The following is a 19,986-nucleotide window of genomic DNA, read 5'->3' as shown; positions in this document are numbered from 1 at the left end:
AACCCTCACCGTAACACTGAGCCCTAACCCTAACCCTAACCCTAAACTTAATCACAAACACTATAACTGATGTAAATGAGCAATATCAGGGCAGCAAGTCAGGTTCTTTAAATCCTTGCTTTCTCTCTTCCCTTCTCTCTTCTTGCTTTCTCTCTTCCGTTCGAGGAGATTTCCATTCGAGGAAGCTTTAGCTAGTTTTATTATATTGTCTGTCTTAGGAGGAACAGCCACTTCTACTTTCCGCTTTGTCTTGTCAATTTTTGCTTTTGGCTTATCCTTCTCTTTTTTCTCCTTTTCAGACATCGGCTTGAAAACAATAGAATCTCCTTCCATAGGCTCATCTCTCACAGGGGTGGCATCATCTCTGCTTGGGACCATGAACAGGGAGTCCATTTTAACGTCTTCTGATGAAACTGGCTCTCTTGGTTTTCTCGCACCTGCTAACAACTCAGTATTGGGAAATCCTTCATCCTCATCCCTTTTTCTTCTCTTTTTATGCTTATTTCCTTGGCCATCTCCCAGTGGATTTTTCACCTCCTTCTCTTTTGATTTTGTAGGATCCTTGATGCCATGGCTCTCTCTTTCAGAAGGTTTTTCAGGGTAATTTCCAGCTATATTGTGATTTTGGTGGCTCTGCCAAGCAGGATAATCCTCCCTACGTCCCTGAGCATATGGTGAATTCTCTTGTCTGGTCCCAGGTGGACCAAACCTACCTGGAGAAAAGTTCTCTCTGTTTACTGGAGGGTGAGGTTGAGCGCCAACAGCATAGCCCTTGTAAAACTCTCCATGCCATTCTCTGTAGTTCCTTTCCCATTCCCGGTACCTTGCCTTTTCAAATGGATCTCTAAAGTCAAGAGATCTGCCATAGTAAGCTTTCAGATCATATGGTGGAACTTCTCTGTATCTGTTAAAATACTCCCTTCCTCCTTCCCCTTGAGGTATAGTCTGTTTAGTGGGAGACTGGCCTCTAAATACTGGAGACCTTGACCGTGAATGGCATCTTCTGTATGGGGGTGACCTTGACCTTGAACGCTGATAACCGTGTGACCTTGACCTAGAACGATAGTTACGCCTCTTCCCTTTGCCTCTTCTTGGATACGGCAGCAATCGCGAGTAGGAACGAGAATGGGAAGGACTAAATGAGCGAGAGTAGGAGCGAGTGCGGGAAGAACCTGATCTTGATGTGGAGCAGGTAGACGAACTTGTAGAGTAAGGTGAAGCACTATAAGGAGACTTGGACCTGGAAAAAACCACAACACACAGAAAAAGAAATGAAGTTAATTCAAAACAGTCATTCTCCCCAATTTTTTTCCTCCCAAATTTGGTTTGGGTTTTTTCTCCTCTCCATACGCTTATGTCAAAGCTTCTTTCAGCTGCTGACATAATGCTACTGCAAATTGAGGAATTTGATAACATTTTTCAATTCCATTTGTCTTGTTTTAGTTATGCATGCTTACTATCTGCAACGAAAAATTCTATTGGAAAAAACACTGTCATTTTTCCTTATGTCAGATACACTTTAGTGTAACTGCAGTCCGATATGCTGTTGAAATACAAACGTGAAAAACAAGGCAACTTCATTGAGCCAAATACTTCCTCCTCTTTAAGTCTCCGTTGTTCTCTGTAAAACTCCTCCCTAGATAAGGGAGGCCAATGGCATCCTGCCAACTTAAGCATTTTTCTCCCTGCTTTCTGTTCATTAGAGACTACGCTCATTTGGCCTGGTCCTGTCCCTGAATTGTTGTTTTCTTGCTGACTGAATTGGAGATATCAGACAACCTGTGGGATGGATCCTGGTTTTTCTTTTGATTTACCTTTAAGATTTTATAAACACAATGCACTCTTACAATCTGTCTATAACAAACATATAGCGAAAGGAAGGACTAGCTTGACGCTGCAGTAATAGGTAAAACAGACTCCTCTCTCTCCAACTGAGAGAAAGCGTCTTGGCTATGTGAGATGACTAAATTGAAGAAATTCAAAATTGTCATAAAAGAACAGTGTTGACTTTTCCAACCATTTGCTCATTCAGTATCAACTAAGTTGTTAAAAAAAGAATGTTGGAGGCTGATTCCTATTGGGAAATCAATTTCTTCAGCCCTATTCAGCCAGTAATGGAAAAGGTGGCTTTCCATCTGATCCTTTAATTATCTTTAATTTTTATAGGCAATTATGGTTTCCTCAAAAAGCGTTCATTTTTCAGAGTCCTGTTTTCAGTCATGTACCGGAGTTTTATTTTAAATAACCTTAGTGGAAGCACAGATGCCCTTTGTAAAAGCCAATTCAAATGAAGCCATTTAAAAATTAATTACCACTTGGATTCTCCACAACTATCTGTGCATACTTGCTTCATTATAAATCAGCTGTTGTATAAGTTATGCGTTATACAGCCTCTTTTAACAGGTGACAAGGAGTCATCTATTGAATTTCTGTAGAATACTTACACTTCCTAGCCTGGTCTGCCACCTGCTGAGCGAACTGGACTGGCTCTCATTGGATGACCTTTTGGAGTGGGGAGAGGAAAAAGAAAGAAATCCCATTCAGTTCCTCTGAAGGTAATTTTTTTAAAGAAATTCTGAAGTTACAGTTACTTACCAGTGTCGTGGTTTAACCTGGCAGGCAGCCAAATACCAACTTCCAGGGGCACGAACAGCAGGACCACCCTATTTTAATATTCAAAAGTATCCCAGATTCTATGGTTAAGCACAATGACAGTGCTTCCTGCCCCGTAATTACAGATGCTGGCCAACTTGGTTGCATAGCCACTCAGACATGCACGCGTGGTTTCTCTCGCTCACTTTTTGGCCAGTCCAATTAATTCCATACTTACGCATTAATAGTTGGTATTGCGTATGTTTGTCAGCATAGCACCCTTTGTATTGGGGTCTTTCACCTCCATCATGAAACTCCTTGGAATTCCTGTGCTCTTTAATTCTGGGAACAGGCTCAACATTTTTGTCCTGTTAAGAAAAGAAATGCAGACATATCTCCTTTTAAGACCCACACTTAAAATGACATTTCAATGATTATTTTAAGCAGCAAAAGCCTTTAATCCTCTCCTTTTACCCAGCATAAGGGTTGCTCGACTAAAATACTTATTTTCCTAAATGAATATAGCCAGGACGTTCCAAAGGCTTGAGCAGTGTTTTGAACTCATTCCATTCTTTGGCTTAAGTTCAGGTTCTTTAAGGGTGAAATATCCCTTAGCTCACCATCCCCTCAGAAAAGAGATACAAACCCGCTCCTCCTCCAAAGCGCAATTCAGAGCACAAATATTCAATAGATGGGGTCAACAGAAACATCTTGGTTTTACATGAAATACTAAAAACTGTGAACTGTCATTAAACAGAGTTAAAACCAGAAACATTTCCAGTAATATTGAAATATATAAAAATATGCATGAAAGTTCACAGAGCAAGATCTGTGGACATACTTAATGTCTATGACCTACAAAAAAGAAAAGTTTACATTTATAATGCCAGGTTTCCCTTGGATTTTGAAGGGCTTTGCAACATTGCCCTATGAACCTCTGTCTTTCACCCCAAGAGAAACAATTCTTAATATGAGTATTCATGGATTTGTTACGTAACTGCCAAGGTAAAAAAATGAAAAGCTAAGGAACACCAGAAGTCCCCCACAGTCTTACCCCATTTGTTGGGCAGTTCTTTATACAGTCGCCAGGTTTTCCGCAACGAAAGCAAGCAGATGATGGTGGAGGTGGACCCCAGGGTTTCTTCATGTAACTAAAAGGGTTTGGGGCAAAGAAGAAAAAGGTATGCACGTGTCTCTCTCGTTAAAACAAACTTCTCTACAATCTTTCCATAATCTTCAAAGAACAGCTTTGACATTATCAACACTTACTTGATTGGATCATATTCCTGGCAAGACTGTAGTATCATAGCTTTTATTTTATCTTCTTCGGAAGCATTGGCTTCAGCCAGATTGGCACTCTGTTTAACAGGTAATTATTTGACACATACATTAGAAACACATTTAAGCCCACACTGCCAAAGAGAACACCACTCACCCAACCCTGTAAAGAGCAGCACAACGCCAGCTGAGGTTGCATGAAAACAGCTGCTTACATGAAACAGAGTTGTCCAAAAGATGTTCTGGGGAGTCCTTACATCATCACAGGCTGTTTATGTGCCTGTTAACCTACTTGAAAAGAGCATTCCTGGGCACTCAAAACCTTAGGCTCTTCATGTTCCCCCCCACTAACTTCTTCATAGGAAGCAAGTTAACTACAATAAGCAAAACCTGCAGTTTTTTTCCAGTTGACCGTGTCCTTTTAACATACAAATTGTAATATAAATGTTACGCAGAACTGGATCTTCAAATTATTGAAGCCAGCTGATTTTTTTAAAGTAGTATTTGTTCAAATGTTTTTATTACACTCTAGTACAGGTACAAGCAGGGTCTAAGGGAGTGACTGTAAATGATTTGGACCCTCAAGCACCTATCATTCAGATCAACCACTCATGGTTTTGGTTTTAGATGCATTCATTCACAAAAGCAACCAACTTGTTTCAGCATTTTGTTAAAGGGCTGTTTCATATACACAGCTTTTTCTCAACTGTAACATAATCCAGATCGACATCTATGAAGTCATTTCCATTAACATTTACAGAAGACTTTACAGATACTTGACTAATTTGTTTGAACCCAAGCCGTTTACAAAACACATCCAAAACCCACAAGACATTACTAGGAATAGACCAAAATTCAAGATGGCATTTAATGCATAATAAAACAGAAAACTTTTTACAACACATTGCCTCCATGCTAAGCCAGTCTGCACTGAGGAGGTTAGAGTAAGGAACCGTTTGGAGCTGCTTTATCCTATGTTCCTCTATTTTTCTGAAATACTTACATTTTCTCAAAAGCTTAAATGTGTACACCACTTGGACAGTTTTTCACATTTTAGAGTAAAACTTCACCTGAGTTTACAGAACCAAGGACATGTTTAGGGACAGCGCTAACAGAGACCAATTTCTCCTGGTGGCTACCTTCCAAACTATTTTTTTTTTCTTACCAAATGTCCACAATTTAATTTCTGCAGTGAGAGAGGGAAGAAGTTACCAGTGGGAAGAGATTTTTCTTTCTGGGAAAGGAACTCCAGCCTTTATTTTCAGAAGAAAGAACTAGCTCCTCTGCATTAGGCCCTGCCTTCTCTAATCTTTGTAACTTTAAAGACTAGTAATTTAATTGGCTAGCACTACGCCTTTTCACAAAGTGCAATCCCTAGTGCTTTCCCAGACAAAGTTACATGTTGTTGAGCAAAAAATGCAAGCAGTTCCATAGCAAAACATGGCATTACAACAGTTTCAGAAGGTCACGTTTGCTAATATGCCACCCATACGCATCAGTATTTTCCTGTAAACAATTAGGTGCATTTACACAATTTACACAGTCTGCAATCAAACAAATTAGATTGTGTTGTCCACTGTATATATACTACAGTGTATGAAATTGTGCAGCATTCAAAGCATGGATCTATAACTGTAGCGCCTAGAAATTCAAAAATAGCCATGCAGTTGTCCGTGTTCCAGAAACGCTTCTATTTTGGCTCTTGCAAACCCCCCTGAAATGTCCGTCACTTACAGCCAATTAAATTCTTCTGTGAAAATTGTGTTACTTTCCAATGCAAAATGAACGAAAAGTATGAAAAACGGTAAACAGCTTCTGAAGTGCTGCTTCTTTGTGTCTTGAAGATGAGTAATACTGCAACATTACGTTGCGGCTGATAAGGTCCTCCCCCTTCTATCTTCCCAAACTGGCAACTACTCTTTACCAGGATAGTATCAAAATATACACACATTTTAAAGTTAAAAGAAATACTTTAAATTATTAAAAATTAAATTAAAGGTTTGTTCACATGACAACAGTTCTCCAGCTATAGATCACAGTATAAGATTTAAAAATACAAAGCAAACACTTTTTTTTAGGAATATATATGTACCTTAGTCAGCTGGGCCAGAGAAATAGATGCAGAAGAGTCATCAATCTGTTCACAAAAAATTAAACTCACATTCAAGTTCTACAATCAAAAACAGAGCAATAGTTAACCTCTACTGTAGTCTGACAGTCTGCACTATATCCTCCGAGTGTCACTGAAAGAGCCATTTCCAACCTAGTGTAGTTGGTATTTGTTCAAAACAAAGTCCAAACCTGTGACAGCTTAAGAGTGCCTATGTGGTTAAGGAGAAGAAGCTAAACTAACCAAACCCGCTGGAGATCAACTTATTGCTCCAGAATATCTCAGAGAGGGACCCTTGTCAAATGCTCACAGCTGCTTAAAAGTCGAAGGGGTAAGGAAGCTATCAATTTTCAGCTAAAAAGGATTTTTAAAAAATATTTATTTGAAAAGGAAGCATCACTACAGGAAACTTCTTTTCAGTGTGGTTTGTAAACTAATCAGCCAAGTATTTCCTTGTGTTACTTATTTCTGTTTTAGCAGCAGAACGACAGTGTCTTCAAACCTGAAGAAAAACGCTGCCCCTTTTCCAAATGTAAATTCAAAGTGGCAGTATCCTAAAGAAAAGCTTAGCCTTTGGGAAATTAAAGCAGCATCCAGCCCTGAAGTCACCCAGATCCAAAAACGTACTGCAGGCGGAGGTTAAGAAAAATGACAGGGATTTTACCCTTTACAAATGCACCAGGCTCTAACCTTGTGCCAAAATTTGTACACTGGGTTTTACGTATTTTCATTTGCAGACAAACTATTAAACTGAACTGCTTCATCTGATAAAGCGGAAAGGTCAAATGTAGAACTTTAGAATACCACTTTGTGTAGCAACGATATTTAAATTCACAGCAATCTATTAAAGACAGTTATGCACTCAGTTATGCACTCAAACAATATCGCTTCAATTATACAGTTTCAGGAACAAATACCCAAGTCTTTAAGGACATGAAAAGGAAGCATTTAGCTGCACAGAACTGTCCTCAAAACGTGTGGGACATGTTGGTTTTGGTATTTGTTTGAACCCCCAAGTCAAAAGTAAGAAACAGTACCATGTTTAACAATAATGGTTTCTCAGTGGTTTTTGATAACATTTTCAAAAACCATGTTCAGTTGTGCAAACCTTGAACCTACGTGATCTAAAAACGATTGTACATTATCTGTACAACACAAAGTCGTTCAGGAAATAGTCTAGCATATCCAGTATGAAATACAATGCATTACTAGGCACAAACACCAATATTCACATTAGATAGAACTGTGCAAATGATGGCATTACTCCGTTTCTACTATGCTGAATCAAATACATTGTATTTACAACATATACTATGTTTTACTGGAAAATCTATTAAGTTAATGTTTGGAAAATTAATCCAAGACTACCTTAAGTGCAGCGTGCAGCAAAAAGTGTGAGACTGTGTTTTTACATACTGCTTTTGATGTTCCACTTAGTGGCTCAGTTTGACTTCTAGAAGAAATAAAGGTGATCAGAACTTCAAATACAGCACTTGTACCAAAAACATAAAGCACTGAAAACAGATTATAAAACCTGAACATCAAAACTTTATGTTCTGATAGTCGAGTGAATCTGGAAATTTACTCATATACATAAACCGTTCTCTCTTGGTACATTCAGTGCAACTAAAAAAACCCCCCAGAATCCCATTTCTACTTTGTCACAAATTACTCTAAGGCTTACAGATATAGAACACGACCGTGCAAGGGGAAGTCCTCAGATAGTTTGTCTCTGCTACATAAGTATCAAAACCAGGAAGTCTGTACTACAGTTTTGTGTTCATAAATAATCAACCATCAAAATACGAAGGTAACTTTAGCCAATCTGTGTATCGCTAGTATTACAAATAGGTACCAGATGGAGTCCTTTAGTTTCTAAGAAAGAACAGTGATAGTCTAGACACTTCCAAGTGCACCTGTACTTAAGTGAAAAAAATCAGTCATCTGACAAATAACAACAATGTCAGCAGCATCGTCTTTAGAACAGTGTTTCTCTGTGGAAGCCCAAGCACTGTGTTCAGATATCTTAGCCATGAAAGTGCCAAAACACTAAATGTGTTACATATGCTATATGGACTAAAAACAGTAGTAGAAATGTCACCTGAAAGCAGGTCCTAGGCCTTTGTGCGATTTAGGAGACCTGTGACAAAAAAAAAAGGTCTTGGTTGCCAGAATTTGCTTCAAGATAATCTTGAAAATGCTACGATATTTTAGGAAATATTTATTAAATTTGAAAACTTGCTGAGATTCCACATACTCATTGATCTGTATCTGCACGCTACTCATCATGAATCAGCCATGCAACCATTGATGTCGTTAACAAACAATTCACACATCATCCAAAGTGTCCCATGAGCAGAGGCAATTCAAAGGCTGCTGTGCAACTGGTGTACAAATAGAAAGGCGCACGCTCCCTGCCACTGCTAGAACACCACCAGGCTCGCAATGACAGCCACGTACCTCCTGAAGTTGAGGAAGGACAAGGACATCCTTTAGATTACCACAGCATGGATTCTTCATACATTTACCTTCAAGAGCGTACTAAAAGGAGAGTAACGCATTTTTGAAGGCCTCTCCACCATTACAGCATACATTCATCATTCCCAAACATCCACCACTCTACCAGTTGTTTCTGCAATGTTCACAGCTGAAAGACTAGAAAGCTAATCTGCCTGGTTAATTTTCAGCGCTAGAACAGCGGTGCCGTTCCTTCCTTATCCCCTTATACATACAGGTATGTATTTGACCTTTGATGCTAGCCGCATCTATCCTCTCATTTTAGGGCAGCATTACAATACCAGGAGAGGGTGCCCGAAACAGAGGATGCACTGACAAGACAGCACTAAGCAGACGTGTTTAAATTAACCCCCAAAACAAGGCCATGTTTATAAGCACAGTGCTGCGGTGTCCAGAATTACTAGAGGGTGCCTGAAAACACTGCAACAACTACTGCAGGAATACGCCCAAAGTTGAGATGCAGAGCCACATAAATTCAGGGTTTTTTGCTTGCAGATGCCTCGTGGGTACCGGGAGGCTGCTGTACTCTTTGTTCGAGACCCAGTGTAACTCATCCGTCTATTTGATTTATTGAGAACCAACATTAGAAAGACATGGCAAAACCACAAGCTAATAATATCTACTAATTGTGGTGGAGAGATCTATCTTTAAGGCGGCTGGAAAACATGACCGTTCAAACAATGCTAATGTAGCTGATATAGAACTGGACTGTATGAATACATAAATGACAGCAGTAATCCTCTAGTCAGCACTGCATTGGAATAGCTGTAATTTTAATCAATACACCTGATTCTCTGTCCTCCGTAAATCTTAGGAATACAGAACCAAAACCCGGAGCACAGATACCAGCTTAGGGTAAAAACAGACGTAGCAAGATAACTAGTAACATTTGGTAATGTGCTAAACTGCTTACTGAGTTTCAAGTTTGGAAAGGATTAACTATTCCTTCATTGTACTTGCACAAAAGGCAATACACTTTAGGATACTGTTCTTTTTCTCTTGCCTGAAACGGACATTGTCTTGAGGAAACGCATAGGAATCGCTTACGAATGGAACTTCTTGTTTGCATCGTTCGCCAACTGGTAAACCTTGGTCTTTCCTCTATAGCTAGTATGCAAAAAACCCAGATTTGGGGCGTAAGAATACCTGCCATATCCCCCCCCAGAAATAGTCAAACACTGAGAATCGGGCTCTTCTGAGACGGGAACAAAGTATGCGTTTACGCTACAATGCGTATCTGTCTTTACTATAAAAGCCATAAAAGCAAACACATATAATAAGGAATCTCTGCACGTCAAGGAAACAGGATCTACAACTTGGGTCTCAGAACAATCAACCCCAAGAACAAACCCAATAGAATAATTGTGGGATTTTCTGCAATTAAGTAAAATGACTGAACGATGTTACAACGTGGTAGATAAGGATTTGGCAAAGTCTAGTGATTAAACTGAATTATGACTTATGGAAAAGTTATGGTTTGGCAAAATCCAGTAATTAAGCTGAGTTATGACTTTCGGAAAAGTTGTGTACAAAGAATAAGGAGCTTGGCGATAAGTAGGAAACAATAAATAAGGAATAGAATATCATTAAAGAAGGTGGAACGTAATTTGGAGGAACATTTTGCTAATTATAGAGCTTGTAATATATTTAGAATATAATCTGGCTTTATCTTGTATCCTGTTTTAAGATCCTGTTTATCTGTAATTGTGCTTTGGACAAAGACCAAAAATGTACTCGAAGGTCGCGAGTTGATTATAAATACTTTGCTAACAAGCAAATAAAGACAGACATGATTCCTGCTTCATATTGAAGAAGTCTCTGTCTCGCGTCATTATGCAACAATTGGTGACCCCGACGTGATTCGACGTTGGAGAATGAAAACTGTACTATGAATATTTTGAGTCAGCCTTAGTCATAAGACGGCTGGGATAACGACGGGCGCCGCTGGAAACTGACTGGTACCAGGTGAGCGGCTTGCTTCATAATGGGATCTACTGTATCAGTAGAAGTGAAAGCTGTTTTAGCTATATTGTTATCTCTGGCAGAGAAGCATGAAATAGCTCTGAAGGAAAAGGGAGCTTTGGACTTGTTGCAATGGGGACAGAGAAGGAACATTTTAACAACGATGGATGAGGTTTTTAAGGAAGACTGCTGGCAGGCTTTAGGAAAGGATCTATGGGAATCCGTGCAAGTTGGAAATAAGGAAGCAGTAACCCTTAGTCATGTATGGTATTTAATAAATCAGTTGATGAAAAAGACTCGCGTTGAGTCTGAAATTATGGAGGCTGCAGAACGAGCATTAGGATATTCATTCCGAGAAAAAGCCAAAAAGAGTGAGCAGGCTTCTATTTCTTCACCTGATCCTGTGGTTCTGCCAGCAAATGTAAGAGATGCTAAGTCTATTTTTGAAATCCCATTGCCGCCTGATTATTTTTCCCCTGAAGAAACTGGTGCAGAGGCGGGTATGGAGTCTGCAGCCCTTACTGCACCTCCAATCAGTGAAAATGAAATAATGGAGCAAGAAAATTCGCCGTTAGAGGAACTCCGGCAGATAAAGCGTGAGGAGGAGGAATTAAAAAGGCAAGCTTCTGCATTACAGTTAGAAGGTGATAGGCAAAAAATTGCTCTCGGGCAGTTGGGTACGAGGCTGCAGGAGGTGATGAGACAACAATCAGGACTGTTACAGAATCTATATCAACAACTGCAACGACAATCAGTAACAGGTTTTAAGAGTACAAGTATGCAAGACGAAAAAACACAGACTGTGGACGCTGGTCAGAAATGGCATGGAATAATACGGGATGCAGCTATTGAAGGCGAATTCTTAGGTCCATTAAAGGCTTTTCCTGTGCACCTTCATCATAACGCTGCAGGAGCGGAGGTGCGAGAATGGCAGCAGTTCGATTGGCAGTTATTAGATCGACTGCAAAAAGCAATAATGCAATATGGTTTGGATAATACATATGTAAGAAACTTGATTGATGTGGTATTTTCGCAAAATATTCTCACTCCTTTTGATATAGAAACGTTGGTATCGTTAATTTTGTCACCCATGCAAAAATTAGTTTTTAAAGATGATTGGAGAAAACGTTGTGAACTTGCAGTAATGAAAAATTTGGACTTGCAAGATGGGGACCCATTGAAATTTGCGACAATCGATATGTTGATGGGACAAGGAGCTTTTGTGCATCCTAGGGCACAAGCTCGGTTAGATCGACGAATATTACAGCAATCTCAATCTCTTGCTGCCGTCGCATTAAAAGCACTACAGGTTTCCGCGACCGCATCCCCACCTTATGTTAAAATACTGCAACTGCCATCGGAATCTTTTTCTACATTTTTGGATAGGTTGAGAACTGCAATAGAGAAATCACCAAACTTATCGACCGAAGCAAAGTCAGCTGTAATGCTTGATCTGGCTGTACAAAATGCTAATGATGTGTGTAAGCGAATACTTTCAACGTTACCAAAAACGGCTGGGCTAGTACAAATGATGGAAGCCTGTGCTAGGGCAGATCTAGTAGCAGAACAAGATAGGGCTGTAGTATATGCCCGGGCACAAGCTAAAGCTTTGGCCGCTGCCCTTCAACCTGTTTTACAACCTAGAAATACTCGGCAACGCTTGGGAATTTGTTTTTTATGTGGACAAAAAGGACATTTTAAAAAGACTTGTCCCAAGAAATCTCAAAATAATTCAGGAAGCAAATATTGTACGCGGTGTCAGCGACAAGGACATGTTGTAGAGGAATGCCGTGCGCGATTTACTAAACAGGGGCAGCTTTTGCAGTCGGGAAACATGATAATGAGCGCCAACCAGAGGGGCGCTATGACACTAAATACCTCCAAGAAAAACCAGCGGATTCCCTATGCTTGGGTACCCAGTTCAATGGATGCTTGGACCGTCTCCGGGGGAAAACTGCCGGAAGCGCCGGAGTAGATATTAGGGTTGCTAATACTGTTCAATTATTAAATGATATGGTACAGGTGGTAGATTCTACGGAAAAGGGACCGCTGGGATATGGGCTCAGTGCTTTGATAATTGGACGATCATCTGCTTCTCGTTTGGGAATTTTTGTTCTCCCAGGTCTTATCGATTCAGATTATACCGGGACAATTAAGATTATGATTAAAGCATTGTATCCACCCATAACGATAGAAAAAGGAACAGAAATAGCACAGTTAATTCCATTCCAGGCAATGGTGCCCAATAAGGAAGAAAGAATAAGAGGGGCAAGTGGATTTGGATCAACTAATGATCCTTCTGTATATTTTTCTATACCTATCCTGAAAAACAGACCTACAATTGAAGTAGAACTTAAGCAAAATGATGGTTTTACTTTTACATTGTTGATGTTATTAGATACAGGTGCTGATATTACAATTGTTCCAAAAAAGGTATGGCCAACTACTTGGCCTCTACAAGAAATTAGTGCCATGATTCAAGGAATAGGAGGAAAACAATCTACAATGCTTAGTACTCAGTATGTGACTATGTGTAAGACAAATGAACCCCACCTATCTGCAAAAGTCCGACCTTATGTTATGCAAATAGAAATCGCATTGCTAGGCAGGGACTGTTTAACGCAATGGGGAGTTGTGTTACAGACATCGCCTTTTACTTAGCGGTCACTGCACAGCGAGTGTTGACGGACCCAATACCTTTAAAATGGAAGCAAACTGCTCCTGTTTGGGTAGAGCAGTGGCCGCTAACACTTGAGAAACTGTCGCATTTGCAGACCTTGGTAGAGGAACAGTTGAAATTAGGTCATTTAGAGGAATCATTTAGTCCATGGAATACTCCTGTTTTTGTTATAAAAAAGAAATCAGGAAAATGGCGACTTTTACAGGATTTAAGAGCTGTTAATGCTGTCATGGAAACAATGGGGCCTTTGCAGCCTGGTCTACCAACTCCAACTATGCTTCCTGCTCAATGGGAAATTTTAGTAATTGATTTAAAAGATTGTTTTTTCACGATACCATTGGCTGAACAAGATAAAGAAAAATTTGCCTTTTCGGTGCCAACTATAAATAAACAAGCACCTTATAAACGATATCAGTGGCGAGTATTGCCGCAAGGAATGAAAAACTCTCCTACCATTTGTCAGTATTACGTAGCTGCCGCTTTACAACCTATTCGTTTTACTTTTCCGAATTGTATTATTTATCATTATATGGATGATATTCTTTGTGCAGCGGAAAACCTTGATTCTAATTTTATCGATTTCCTTCATCAGGCATTAAATGCCGCTGGTTTAATAGTGGCGCCTGATAAAATTCAAAAACATTCACCTTATTCTTATTTAGGATTTAAAGTTACACAATTACAGGTTAAGCCTCAAAAACTTGTGATTAATCTCAATATTTCTACATTACAAGATGTTCAAAAGGTATTAGGAGATATTCAATGGCTTCGCTCCTATTGTGGAATTTCCAGTGAGGATATTGCTCCATTGGTGCACCTGCTGAAAGGAGGAGGGGGGGCGAATGCCCCTCGAAAACTTGACAAATTGCAGCAGAATGCTCTTAAAACTATTGCTAATAAAATTACGCGAGGATATGCGAATCGCATTGTTCAAAATATACCCCTTTTTGTAGCAATACTCAACACTGAAAAATATTTAGCTGCCTTAATTTTTCAATGGCTTCCACACCAGTTGGACCCTATGAATGTTATCGAATGGAAATATCCGTCTATAACACAAAAACAAACAATTATTCCACGGATTGTAGCGATATCTAACTTAATTTATTCTACTCGTCAAAGGGTCATAGACATAAGTGGGATTGACCCTCAAGTCATTTATTTACCGTACACAGATATGCAGATACAACAAATGTTTCAAACCATAACTGAATTCGCACTAGCTACTTACGACTTTAAGGGAATTTTGTCTAATCATTATCCGAAACACCGGTTGTTTTCCACAACACTTTGCTTGGAGCCAGACGTAATGTTATCTGTTACCCCTGTAGCTGGTCTTACTGTTTATACAGACGCTAGTTCCAGAACAGGAAAATATGGTTTTACATGGTACCATAACCAGCAATGGCATGATCAGCTTTTTTATGGTAATGGTTCCGCACAATTGTTAGAACTGCAAGCAGTGGTACAAGTATTTTTTACCTTTTCTAACATAGCTATCAACCTAGTTAGTGACTCTCTTTATGTTGTAGGAATTGTACAACGTTTAGAAAGATCATTTGTTAAAGAGGTACAGAATATTCAATTAAAGGAATTATTGTATAAACTTCTTTATTTATTAAATGCACGTGTATATCCATATTATGTATCACATATTCGAAGTCATACCCCGTTTGGAGAAGGCCTGTTTGAAGGCAACCATAGGATTGATACCCTTGTTTCTCCTGCTACTGTAGTAGTGCCTCATGTTCATCAACAAGCACGATTATCACATTCATTTTATCATCAGTCCGCAAAAGCATTAGCCAAACAATTTAAAATAACCCTTAATCAGGCCCGCAATATTATTGCGGCATGTCCTCATTGTGCTCCTTTGCCAGCAAGTTTACCACATGGGGTTAATCCTCGTGGTCTTAAGGCATTAGAGCTCTGGCAAACTGATATTACATTTTTTAAGAGTTTTAAAAATTTGCAACACATACATGTAACTGTGGATACCTTTTCGCACATGATTTGGGCAACTGCTCAAAGAAAAGCTAATGCTGTTGCCGCTCGTCGCCATTGGTTGCAATGTTTTGCCGTAATGGGTGTTCCTCGATGTATAAAAACAGATAATGGCTCTGCTTATATTGCCGCTAGTACCCAACAATTTTTAAAAGAATGGGGAATTGAGCATGTTACAGGAGTACCAGGAAACTCTACTGGTCAAGCTATTGTGGAACGGGCGCATCATTATTTAAAACAGCAAATTCAAAAACATTATTCTGAATTTATGTCTCCGGAATTAGTACTTTTAAAGGCGTTGTACGTTATAAATTGGTTGAATTTTTCAGATAAATATCCCCCTGTTTACATCCACATCATGTCACAACAGGAAAAACAGGAACTTCAAATCAGGCCTCCAGTATTGTGGTATGACGCCCGAACTAATCAATGGCGGGGACCTGCTGAACTATTAACCTGGGGAAGAGGGTATGCTTGTGTTTTAACAGATATTGGACCTAAATGGTTGCCTGCAAAATGGATTCGACCTACAGTTGCTGCCTTATCCTCTTTGCAAGCTTCTTGACCCTTGGAAGAGCTCATGCAGTACCAGTGGAATTGGCTGAAATGCAGAATCAGGACAATGTTTGGATAAGATGGGCTCAAGCGACTGATACGAATGACTTCTGTCTTTCATTAAAGCAAGTAGGAAATCCATTCCGGACCTGCTTGATCGGGTTTGCTTATGTGAATATATCAGATTTTACTGACTGGATCCAGGGGTCTGTAAATATGTCAATTATACAGCAAATGTCTAATGTTATGAGCTGGGCAATTAATACTACAGTTAATGCATTCTTAATTAAGAATTTGAAGAAGGCAATGTTGCCTCCTCCAGAGCTAGATTTGCTTGGAACATTTCCCAACAATGGATGTGTCAAATTTAGTTCCCTGAGTAGTAATGATCTGCCCACCAATGTTTCACCTCAACAATTACAATATCTAAATGAGAGTTTTTGTAATCATACGATGCAAGATATACCTTATAACCGAACCAAAGCATACGCTTTGCCTCCTGGGTATTTTTTGATCTGTGGAGATAGAGCTTGGCCCGGGGTTCCCCCATTGTCATTTGGAGGGCCATGTATGATCGGAAAATTGACGTTATTGTTGCCAAAGAAACAACATTTGCAGCAATTGCAGATGTTATACCAAGCACAGGGACAGAGTGGTCATAGACAAAAGCGATCTACCACACCGCTATTGGAGAATTGTACAGATGATGTCCTAATTTGGGGACAGTCTACTCTGACGACAATGTCCTTATTCTTGCCTCCCTTGGCCTTAATGCATTTGGGAAAGGTAGCAAGGAACTTAATGTGTTGGTCAGGAAAACAATTCAATCGCACTTCTTTAATTCTTTATGATATGGCCACAGAATTCGACAGTATTCGAAAGGCAACCTTGCAAAATAGGGCGGCAATTGACTTTTTGCTTTTAGCCCATGGTCATGGTTGTGAAGAGTTTGCTGGGATGTGTTGTTTTAATTTGACAGACAAATCTCAATCTATACAGAGTAAATTAAGAGAACTCCAGGATGGATTGGGGAAGTTAATGGAAGAAAGAAATCCTTTTGATAATTGGCTAGTTTCCCTTAATGTCGGATCGTGGTGGAGAATGATTTTGAAGTGGGTATTGATAATAATTTTAATTGTCGTAATTGTACTCATTATTTTTCCATGTTTGATTCAGTGTGCTATAGGAATATTACAGAATATAGCAAATAGAGCCTTTATAAAACAAAAAAGGGGAGTTGTGGGATTTTCTGCAATTAAGTAAAATGACTGAACGATGTTACAACGTGGTAGATAAGGATTTGGCAAAGTCTAGTGATTAAACTGAATTATGACTTATGGAAAAGTTACGGTTTGGCAAAATCCAGTAATTAAGCTGAGTTATGACTTTCGGAAAAGTTGTGTACAAAGAATAAGGAGCTTGGCGATAAGTAGGAAACAATAAATAAGGAATAGAATATCATTAAAGAAGGTGGAACGTAATTTGGAGGAACATTTTGCTAATTATAGAGCTTGTAATATATTTAGAATATAATCTGGCTTTATCTTGTATCCTGTTTTAAGATCCTGTTTATCTGTAATTGTGCTTTGGACAAAGACCAAAAATGTACTCGAAGGTCGCGAGTTGATTATAAATACTTTGCTAACAAGCAAATAAAGACAGACATGATTCCTGCTTCATATTGAAGAAGTCTCTGTCTCGCGTCGTTATGCAACAAATAATCTTAAAAGTTACCATGGTTGGAGTTCGAACCCCATGTCCCAGCAGGCCTAAAAATGTAAGTCCACTTTCGGACAGACACATTAAAATCTACCCCATGCCAACAAAAATTAACAGCAGCTTTAACAAGAAAGAACGCCTCTGTAAACTAATATCCATAAAAAAAGTTAACACACTGAAACCCCTAACAAAGAATACAATGCTTTATGGATACTTACATAACATCGGTTTTGCCGGTAGCTTTAACTCCTCTGACAGGGATTCTTCTAACAATTACCGATGAGTTCTTAGGAATCAGGGCATTCTCATCTGTGTATTCTGAAAACAACGTAAATACAGAGAAAAACATCAGTCAATTCGTAAGAATGCATGCTCATATGTAATTACGTAGCACTTCGCAGAATCCCTTTACAGATACAAAAGCAAAATTTTATATGTAACATCACGCTTTCATCGTCTCAACACACTAACAGTATATTTCAAGAAATCTTGGGGTTTGAGAATCAAACACAAGCAGCAAAATCTTTTTCCTTTTTTTAAAACAGTTTGAATGCCAACAGCAAAATGGACTCAAAGGTCACTAAAGGAGAGTCTGCTAATGCACGAGGTTCTTTCCTGACCTAGCTTAAAGTTGCTTTTGCTTCCGTTAGGCTACAAAACCCATAGATCTTTGGAGAAAAACAAACCACAGCAAAGTCTCACCTGCCTAAACCAGATTCTAAAGTCTGACTAGCTTGCCCTGCCACCAAACAGGCACTTAGCTAAAGCACGAGAACTCTGCGCCATTGCTTTCATAGCTGTTAACTAAAAACCAGTCACCTGTGCTGCCAGTGCTCAAGCCTGACAGAACACAGAAGAGAACCTGCTGCCTCTGCCTGTTTCTTGGAGCTTAATCCATCAACAACCACACTTCTCAGCTGCTCAGGGCTTTACGTTTAAATGGAAACAGAACTGGCAGTGCTAGAATTTGGATCACAGACATTTTGGGGTTTTTTTGAGCTTGCTTTCACAAGTAGGGCAGAATTGGCTCAAACTCAAGTGGTATCTCCCCTCTTAAGCTAATCATCTAGTTTGAATTAACCAAAGGGACGTGAATTCGTTCGATCGATTCCCTTTTTGCAGAGCAGAGAGGCCCAAACGAAATTACTTAGGAAGACAGCCTTGAAAAGCCTTTCAGGAACAGCGTGTGCCTGAAGCTCTCCATGCTTTGCCTTGGCTTACACCCTGTTAGTCTTCTGAAGAGGAGGAAAGCCTTCTGACCTTTTACATAAGGTCCAAACAAAAAAAACCAACTACCTGAGACACTTGGACTGAGTAAGCTTAAAATGCAAAGATCTCTCCAATGAGAATGCTTTTTCTATTATACTTACACAAGCTGGATAGGACTGAATATTTTAAAGCACTATCAGCAGGCATCCCCTGTAATCTGCCTACAGTTTTAAATATTCAAAGCCCTTACCTTTGCAGAGCGAATCAGAACAATGGTCTGAAAACCAAAGATACTGTATACCTCGTCAAGCCCTGTCAGGTGGCATCCCTAAGACCCCTAACGTTGTGCTGTTAAGGCTCTTCACAGACACTCTCCTGAAAATAGTTTAAGTATCTGTAGACAAACAGCAAGCTTTAGGTCCAACCACTTTAAAGGCTAGGGCTGAAGTTACAGTTACCGCAGTGTACATACTACTCTCTTTAAGTTTTAACACATGAAACAGGAAGAGGAAAAAAAACGCTAGTACACATTTTAAAGAAAAGCCTGTTGTAAGAGTGTCACAGAACCACAGGGGGAAAAAAAAAAATGTAATGTTATGTTTAAGGAATGAAAACACTTTACAAGTCTTTTTCTGAAAAGTCACATCCCAAAGTCTTTAATCACATTCAAACTTATCGAGATGGCAGATTACCAAACTGAAATATCCTACTAAGTAATACGAAACCATTATCATCTCTAAGAATCAAGCACCATTTGTTAGATTTAAAAGAATTTATGATGTCTCTAAGAACTTTTCTTACGTATATCCACCATAAACATTCTGCCATAAAACTTCAGTACTGCCCTGATACGGTTAACATGTAGTACAGGAAAAAAAACCACCGTTAGAAACGAATGATGAAATGATGCTCAATAGCATCTGAATGACCATGTCTTTGGTGTGGAAAAGAAGTTATATTAACAAGAAATTCCAAAGTATAATTTAGATACGGAGAACACTCATGCGCAAGACGGCTTTCAAGGGTCTGCACAGATTTTAACTCACAGATACGCTCCTGATCCAAAATGTTGCTAGTGGGCAGTTTCTGCAACAGCCGCAAAACCCATTTTCCAATGCAGTGGAGTAAAACAAGTTGAAGTCAAAATTAAGTCACGAAATTCACCAAATCCAGGTGGTTTCTTTTCTTCAAATTAGCCATCTCTTTTATTTCTATCACTTTCAGCTTTCTCCACCACATTTCAAAGAAATCTGGCAAGTTGGTTATTAGAAGATATGCTCCCACATTTCCTTCTCATTTTACCTAGAAGAATTCCAGGAAACCAAAGCTTTTGTAAGCGCCGTATGTCACACATCAACCA

At 39.3% G+C, this 19,986-nt stretch overlaps 2 long non-coding RNA genes across 2 annotated transcripts in view; one reads left to right on the top strand and one right to left on the bottom strand.

The window, feature by feature from the left end:
* Positions 1 to 247: 247 nt before the first annotated feature.
* LOC142077087 (uncharacterized) overlaps positions 248 to 19,986 on the bottom strand; it is a 35,131-nt gene continuing 15,392 nt past the window's right edge. The window contains exons 2-3 of the long non-coding RNA XR_012671540.1: positions 2,445 to 2,502; positions 248 to 1,240 (exon numbers count right to left, since the gene is read on the bottom strand). This is a non-coding gene — a long non-coding RNA (uncharacterized LOC142077087). The remainder of the gene's footprint in view (positions 1,241 to 2,444; positions 2,503 to 19,986) is intronic.
* LOC142077084 (uncharacterized) lies at positions 10,331 to 17,377 on the top strand. Its single transcript, XR_012671537.1, has 2 exons — positions 10,331 to 10,462; positions 15,632 to 17,377. It is a non-coding gene; the product is annotated as an uncharacterized LOC142077084 (long non-coding RNA).

This window comes from Calonectris borealis, unplaced genomic scaffold (assembly GCF_964195595.1).
Source record: "Calonectris borealis unplaced genomic scaffold, bCalBor7.hap1.2 HAP1_SCAFFOLD_150, whole genome shotgun sequence".
NCBI lineage: Eukaryota > Metazoa > Chordata > Aves > Procellariiformes > Procellariidae > Calonectris > Calonectris borealis.
The sequence above is the reverse complement of the archived record's forward strand: the minus strand, read 5'-3'. Positions and strand labels throughout refer to the sequence as shown.